This window comes from Mustela putorius, unplaced genomic scaffold (genome assembly GCF_011764305.1).
Source record: "Mustela putorius furo isolate JIRA1106 unplaced genomic scaffold, ASM1176430v1.1 tig00000224_pilon_pilon_pilon, whole genome shotgun sequence".
NCBI classification, from domain to species: Eukaryota; Metazoa; Chordata; class Mammalia; order Carnivora; family Mustelidae; genus Mustela; species Mustela putorius.
Genome location: NW_025421321.1, coordinates 6,093,619 through 6,102,084, shown reverse-complemented (window position 1 = coordinate 6,102,084; position 8,466 = coordinate 6,093,619). Strand labels below are relative to the sequence as shown.

Below are 8,466 nucleotides of genomic sequence, written 5' to 3'. Positions count from 1 at the left end.
GCAGACAGAGAAGGAAGCAGGTTCTCCATGGAGCAGAGAGCCCAATGCGGGGCTCAATCCCAGGACCCTGGGATCATGACCTGAGCTGAAGGCAGAGGCTTTAACCCACTGAGCCACCCAGGTGCCCCCAAGTCCCCTGACTTTAAATCAGAATTTTGTGTGTGCCTTTTTCTGGAAGGATGGCCTGCAATCAATATTTTCCAGGGCCTGGGACTCAGTAAGAAGCACCCACCCTTGCTAGGTCAGAGCTATGGAACTCCTGCTCCATCAGTCACCAGAGGCCAGAAACAATGTAGACAACCCTTGTCTATCACTGGCTCTGGAGACCCTAGGGCCCACACAGAAGCTGAGCAGCATCAGTAGAGTCGCTGAACACAAGCTTGGTAATAAGTTCTCAACAAATAACCATCAGCTGTTAACAAATCACAGTCAGCTGGTGTCAAGGAATTATTCTTAATTTGGTAAGTTGGGGTAAGGGAAATTGTGACTGTGTTCTTTTAAAGTCCTTAGCCCCGAGGATGGAGAAGAGTGGGGGAATAAATGGAAGAATAGCAAGGATTACAACCTTTGAAGCTGGAGCTAAGCACTCAGGGCTTCCTTATACTAGTCTACTTTTGATTTTTTTTTTCTTAATTCCATAGTGAAAAGTTTTAAAAATAAAAACAAATCAAAGCCACTATTCTTAACAAGATGCAAATGACTGAGCCGAGGGAAAGTGGTACTTCTCCAGAAAAGGGAAGCCGCCCCATTCCCCGAAGGTGCATGAGGGGGTCGCCTTCCCCGGTGCCCACCTTCCAACCTGCCGGGTCCTGCTGGGGGCCAGCGACTGGAGCTAAGCAAGCTGCGGAGGCGGGGCAGGGGGGGCGGGGAGGTGGAAAACAGGTGAGATGTGGGTCCCACCCGGAAAGAGTTCACGGTCCTGGCATTCTCCTCCCACCTTGCGTCCTTGGGCACTTCACCTTCCAGGTCTCAGTTTTGCTCTTCATAAAATGGTTGGACATCAGGAGGAGAGGTGAGTGGACGGCAAGGAGGTCGGTGGGAGCATCTCCAGGGTTGTAAGGTGCGGCAGAGGCTGGCATTTTCCTGAGATGGCTCGGGGCTGCGGGGGTGGATGGAGAGGATCCTGATTGGGAGGAGGGAACACACACACACACACACACACACACACACACACACACAGGCGCGCGCGCGCGCGTCTCCCTTCCTCTTCCTCCCACCCCGCCCCCTCGAGGGGCGGTACCCCGGTCCCTTGGGGGGAGGTTTTCGGGACCGAGGACTGGGGGAGGACGGCGCCCCGGAGGGCGGCGGGCCGGGGGGAGCAGGAGCGGGGTCTGGGCCGCTGCAGCCGGGTAGCCCCTCCCCGCCGTCCCCTCCCTTCTGTCCCCTCCCCCTCGCCTCCTCCGGGTCCCCGGCGGCGGCGGCCAGAGGAGCAGCCGGCGGCGCAGCGGCCGCGCAGCCTTTGTCTCGGCCGGGCCCAGCGCTGGCGTAAGTGACCGCGGCCGGGGCCGCGGGGTCTCGGCGGGGAGCTGGCCCGGGGGCGCGGGGCCAGCCGGGCGGGCCGGGCGCGCGGGCGGGGAGCCGGGCCGGTGCGCGCCCTGCGCGGAGCTGCGGCCGCGGGGGGCGCGGCGGGGTGCCGGGGTGGCGGGCGCCGCAGCCTTGCGCCCGAGGACGTGCGGCTTGGGTGCAAATCCTGGCGGCTGTGTTTCTCCGGGCAGAGGCCACGCGGGGACGGAGGAGGCAGAGAGGACAGGCAGTGATGGAGAAACTGGAGAGGAGCCGGCGAGCGTCACCATCATTACCATCATCATCACCGCCACCATCGCCTCCACCGTCACCATCACCATCATCACCATCACCATCTCTGCCCGTCGCCCATCCCAGCGGCCCCCGACCTCCCCTCCCCTCTCATTTCCCCGGGTAACGTTAACTTTATCGGATTATTTCCTTTTCCTGGGTGATACTTTGAAACCGCGACAGACTGCTCCAAATTAGGAATAAGTACCCCTGCCTGCCCCCGGGACATTGGGTCCCCTTTCCTTTGCCAGTTAGCTACCTCGGCTTTCCCACGAGGAAAGGGGCCAAGGTGGTGCCCCCTTCCTCACAGTCAGACTGGGATGACTGGCAAGCTTTCAGTTTTTCAACTCTGGTGTTGGAAAGGGTTTTGTATATTAAAATTGTTTTCCCTCTCACTTGGGAATAATGAGAATTGTGATGCTAAAGTCATATCTCCACTAAATTAAATAATCAGGAGTTTTAAATCCTTCTCTCCTTTAAATTTTGAATGTAAGCATACCATTAGCAAAGAGAGGCATAAGGAAAATGAAACTTTGACTAAAATAATACCAAGAACAGAAGCAAACATGTATGTTTGTAGAAAAATCACCCGAAAGGGCTGAAGGCAATGACTTTTGCCTAAAGTGTAGAAAGCGCCCTTTCAGTGGTTAGTGGCTGTAGATGTCATTATTTTTGGATGCATCGTGCTTCCCCTGGGTGCTTTTCACCCTACCTGAAGAATGCTTTAATTGCTGTGTTTCAAAACTGGCATTTACCTGGTCCAAAAGACTGCTGAGCAGTCAGGACAAACAACAGAGTCAGGGGGGCTGTTAGGAAGCCCGGCATGACAAAGCACAGAGATCTTATGAAAAGTAAATTGCAGAACACAAGGTCCTAAACGCTCTGCATTTTGCCTATTAGCTAAAAAATGAATCTCGAACTTTTCCGTGTTTCCTGTTAGACTATGGTCTCTCTAATTTATGAAATGGGCTTTAAAAAAAAATTTTTTTTAATTTATTTGAGAGAGAGAGTGAGCGAGGTGGGAAGGGCAGAGGGAGAGAGAGTCCTAAGCAGACTCTGTGCTGAGCACAGAGCCCAATCCAGGGCTTGATGTGGGGCTTGATATGGGGCTCAATCTCATGACCCTTAGATCATGATGCTGAGCACGACCTGAGCGGAAACCAAGATCTGCGTGCTCAACTGACTATACCACCCAGGTGCACCTGTGAATTGTTTTTTTTTTTTTTTTTAAGATTTTATTCATTTATTTGTCAGAGAGAGAGCGAGCGAAAGTGAGCACAGGCAGACAGAGTGGAAGGCAGAGTCAGAGGGAGAAGCAGGCTCCCTGTGGAGCAAGGAGCCCGATGTGGGACTCGATCCCAGGACGCTGGGATCATGACCTGAGCCGAAGGCAGCTGCTTAACCAACTGAGCCACCCAGGCATCCCGAATTGGTATTTTTTTTAAAGGGTATCTATGATTCTGGGGAGAATGACTTTGAAATCATCTCTTTCCCTAAAAAAATTTCAGGCCTCCAAATTTAAGTAAGGTGTAGTTAATCTAAAGCAATTACATATTTTGAACTGACTTAAGGAAGGGGTGCCTCGGTGGCTCAGTGGGTTAAGCGACCAGGTCTTGATTTCAGCCCAGGTCATGATATGGGGCTTATAGGACAAAGCCCCCTTAGGGCTCTGCACTGGGCTTGGAACCTGCTTGGGATTCTCTTTCTCCCTTTCCCCCTCCATTCTCTCCTCTTCTTGAAAAAACCCCCCCAACAAACAAAAAAACCCCTCACCATGTTTTTGTTCTGGATCTTTGGGAAATAATTAGCATCTTTCAGTACTTCTGTGCCTTGGGTTGTAACTGAGTTACAGGGTCACATCCCACATGAATTGTTTTAACCTAATGAATTTTTATATCTCCATATGAGTTATACCACAATTTAAAAATAATTCACTTCTTTTATTGAAGTACACTTTATATATGTAAAATGCATCACTCTTCAGTGTATAGCTTGCATTTTTATGTATGTATACCCTCATATTACCTCCACCCAGAACAAAGTACAAAATATTCCCGTCATCCTCGAGTGTTCCCCCGTGCCCGTTCCAGACATACTGCTTCTCTGATGGCTCTCAGCATAGAAAAATAATTTCTTTTATGTCTCCCCCTGTTAAATCTGGTTGGCCTATTTCTTCAGCAAATACGATCAGGTCCAGGCCCTGGACCCAGCACGACACAGACATGAGCCTCCCCCCGCCCCCCGCCCCAGAGAGCAAACAAGGCTAGTAGCTAAACAAGCAGGGGTAGTGCAGTCTCTGTAGGTAGAGAGATCATAGGAACTCAAGGCAAGCCATATTCCAATTTGGGGATTTTGTTCTGTTTTTATGAGAGAGGAAGGGAAGGCTTTTTGGAGGATCCGAATGTTTGCAGTGGGAACTAAAAAATGAGTAGAAGGACATGTGGGGGAAGAAAAGGAAAGAGTATTCTAGGTGGAAGGAAGCTCACGAGCCACGGCTCAGAAATGAGAGCACATGGAGTGTTTGAGGAACAAAAACACATCTGGGAGGACAGGGCTGGCTTTCGTCACGGAGCACGGAATGAGATCTCATCTCTCCGCCGACTGCCTGGTGCAGAGATCAGAGGAGGGACTGGGTGCGAGGCTGGGTGGCTTTGATGAGGCAGCGGCAATGGGAATGGGGTGGAGGGAATGGAACAACCCGAAAGAGATTTAGAAGTGAAGTCAGCACAACTTGGCGTTTGATGGGCAAGACTTCGAGGATGACCCATCGATTTCTTAGATCGTACGGAATGGGTAGATGGTGGTACGACTGGAAATACGGGGAAGGAATCTAGTATATCTTCTCTGATGTATTTCTTTCAGAGTATATTTAATGTCAGTTGCAGGCTAGCCGGTGGGACATTCAGGTGGAAATACCTACGAGGAAGTTGTAATAGCTGTTTATGGGGCACAGTCTATATTCCAGGCATGTTCTGGACACTGAACAAGACAATATGCTGTGCCCGAGGGGAGCTCGCATGGTGTCAGGATGGAGCAGCAGCCTGGGGGCTGCCAGATGCCCGTGGTTAACGAAAGAGTTCAGAGTGAACAAGGTTGCTCAGGAAGATTTCAGTGAAAGGACAGAGAAGCCTAGCATAGCATCCTGAGGAACTCTAGGTTTCTAACATGAAGAAGAGGCAAGATGGCTGGGAAAGTAACAGAAATGTGGCATTTACTGGGGAGTGGTCCCCAGGGTCACACCCTGCTGAAAAGATGAGGACTAGAGATGGTCCATTTCGCTTCTCAAAGTGGGGTCCCCAGACCAACCATAGCAGCAGCATAACCCAGGAATTTAGAAAGGCACATTCTTGAGTTCTGCCCCAGACCTACTGAATCTGAAACTCAGAGTGGGTCCCAGCCAGCTGTGTTCTAACCAGCCTTCCAGGTGATTCTGATGTACACTGAGGTTTGAGAACCATTGCCCTACTTCATTCATTGATAAGGAAGTCATCAGTGATGGGAAAGCGTGATGAAAACAAGTGGGTTGAAGTTACAGCTATTTGGGATAAATTCAAAAAATTCTTACAGGAGTGTTCAAGTTTTGTTTTATTTTTTCTTTGGAAATCTCCCATGTTTTCTTTCTTTCTTTTGCATGTTTGAATTTTTTCTTTCTTTTATATACTGGTTGATAATAGATTCCTGTTTTGTCTCACTCTGTTCTACATCATTTTTGGAGTTCTACTTTTATCTGCTTTAAAACACATCCCTTTACGGACTCTCAATATGTTAGGCCACTGCATCATTGATCATTGGTTTGCTGTCCTCAGCTCTGAAATGAAGGAATTAAAATTCCAAAACAGAGGGCAGCCATGAAGATAAGTGAGTCTTGACTCTGAATGGCTGAGGAGAAAACACCTAGCTGCTTCAGTTTGTTCTTCTAGAAAGTTCCAAGACACTATCAGGGATATATTCTAATTATTTGGACTTCATACTCGTGTGAAGTAATTAGAAGTGTGCCCTTTTCATCTAAAGTGATCCAACGATGTAACCATAAGTATTGTATTTCCAATGTACTTATGGAAGAGAGGACTCTTACTAACCCGATCTTTTCCTGCTTCTTTTGTTGTCCCACTCTCAAGTATTTTCTTTCATTTGAGGGGAAGAAGTAGAGCGTATTACTATGTTTTGTATGAGCAGGGAAAATCTGCAGTAGAATTTTAAATCACAAGAAATTGAGGTGGATATTACTCTTATTGCCATCCCAGTTCACCGTGAACATTCTTCATTTTATAAGAATAAAAACTGGCAGGTAGTTCCAGTGCTCTGTATAGTGAGTGACAAGCTCAAAGAAGGTCCCCCAAAACTGGATGGATGGGTGAGTGGATGGATGGATGCGGAAGTGGGTAGGTTGGTAGCCGGCTGGCTGGATAAATGGGAAGAATGATAGACAGATGGATAGACACATAAATGTGCAGGTAGAAGAGCAGATGGATAAAAAAAAAAAAAAAAACTGGCAGGGAGAGTTGTCCTGCCTTAAGAGGACAAAGCAGTCCTAGCGAAAATACTGTTCCCCCTGAGGAGGGTGCAGTGAAATGCGCTGAAGACAGAGCATTACTGGTGCTGTTCCTTATTTCTAACATGATCTCATACAAACCCTCCAACACCCCTGAGTCCCTCGTGTGAACGGATGGTATCAGCCACCCCACCTGCTGCCATATTTGGGGTCAGGACCCCATGTAAAATGATCATGAATGTGTTGTTAAAACTGTAAAGTGTGATGGGAACATAAATCATCCTTATTGTATATGGACAGATAATGAATTAGAGTTCAAAGTTGCTTTTCAGTGTGTTAGGACTGCTTTTTTGCTCAGCTTAGGGAACATCCAAGTCATTCCTTGTGCCAACTTATATGAGGTTTCGGCCAGCTCCGTTTCCTCCCATCTTGGGTTGAGCAGTGGAGTGATCTTTTCTAACTACAGTGTCTCCCCATATATGGAATGCAGCACAGAAGTACGTGTTACCAGCATGTCAAACCTGTGGTTTATTGATGAAAATGTACAGCAAGAAAGTTAACTTCAATTTGATATGAAAAGAAATAGTAGGTAAATTATAACAGGCAAGATTCGGCTGTCTATGGCAACACAGGTGTGAAGGTGACAGGCACAAAAATGAGGAACTTTGGGGCAACTCCAGCTTAATATATCCGAGAGTGGGGTGCATAAGAGCATCTGAAGTTACTAGCTGCTGAGGACAGAGCATATATTTTTTCTTTCCAAGCCATAGGCCATCCGGTTGCACCCAATGACCTTTCTTCTGCCCCTGTGTTGGTGGTAATGGTCTTTGGAGATGGGCCAGCTGAACTCTTCATTGTTTACAAAGTGCTCTCACAAACTTCTGTGCACCTGGGTTCTGTTTAGTGGGATCCCCACTGCCACATTTACAGTTAAGGAGGGAGGAGAAATATTCCCTGTTGAGACCACAGAGCCAAGACTCTGATTCAGATGTTCCACCGAGAGCAGTTCTTTCCACTTGAGAACTTCTCGGTAATGGAGCTCCTGGCAAAGCATGTGCCATGTCGCAGAGGGGCCAGCCTGTTGATCTTGTTAGTATGTTGATTCTTTTGAAGAATCCTTGGTGGGTGGAAATGGGATCAGAGCTGGCCAGTCCCCAGCCAGTGGCACCGAGTGGCTGTAACACCAATGGAAGGTGTGTTCCCTGCCCAAGCTGTGGGTCCTGGAGGGAGCTTGAGTGCCTTCTACTCAAGCTCAGGTTCGATGCTTACAAAGCAAGTGAGAGCACCTGACTGCTTTAACACACACCTGAGTCTCTGGACACATTCGTGGGGGGACATCCTTGCATCAGAGGCATCTAAAATATAGACTGTGAGCTTTTTGGCAAAGCATTACTGGACACTTGTGACTTCTCAGGGAGGTAGTTTTTAGCTAACCTCTGTAAAACTGGCTTTTTGAGCCAATTCACAAGAACAAAATAGATTCATTCTTTCATCATCAATTTATTCATACATTGTACATTTGTGAAATACCTACAGCATGCGAGAAGCTGTAGCTAGAAGAAAAGATTTTACCCCAATTTTTGCTAAATTTACTTGACATTTTATTAAAAAAAAAGAAAGAAAGAAACTGAGTTAGGAATTATGTAATAGTGACAGAGAATTTCTGAGATCATAGAAATTCTGTTGAGAACAGTCTTTGGACACTCATGTGAATTATTGGCCTCAGACACCCTACTTTACTTCAGAAGCGCTTAGCCTCCCTGGGGGCTCTGGGGAGGGCCTCTTTGTTGATGTCATCAAAGTCTTCATGGAACATGATGCTTGAATATCTGTGTACACAATGACAAATCATTATGTATTTTCTGAGGTAGAAGGCTTTGTGTTTGCTTGTCAAACCAAGTCTCAACACTTTCTGTGTTGGTCTCAAATCGGGACGAACAGGTCTGTGAAAGGGCACAGAACTTGCCAACAGGCAACACGAGCTCCGGAAGTCATTGTGTTCTTGACTGGAAAGCTTTTGGTGTCACACAGATCTGCCTCTGAGGCCTCACTAGGCCACTTACCATGCTGGTTAATTGAGTGAGTCATTTTCCTGACCGTGCCTCAGTCTCCTGATTTGTAAGGTGGAGGTTATAGCAGATACTAGTAAGGATGTTACAGGGACCCCTAATCCTTAACTC

General features: G+C 47.8%; 1 protein-coding gene across 2 annotated transcripts in view; it reads left to right on the top strand.

Annotated features, from left to right (window-relative positions):
• Positions 1–1,188: 1,188 nt before the first annotated feature.
• The window catches only part of GPR45 (G protein-coupled receptor 45), an 83,478-nt gene continuing 76,200 nt past the window's right edge, over positions 1,189–8,466 (top strand). Inside the window, exons 1-2 of one of the 2 annotated variants that reach the window (XR_006605993.1) lie at positions 1,189–1,485; positions 1,716–2,189. The gene's annotated coding sequence lies outside the window, so the exon portion shown is untranslated. Of the gene's footprint in view, positions 1,486–1,715; positions 2,190–8,466 lie in introns of those variants that run through there. The other variant, XM_045077618.1, reaches the window with a different exon arrangement.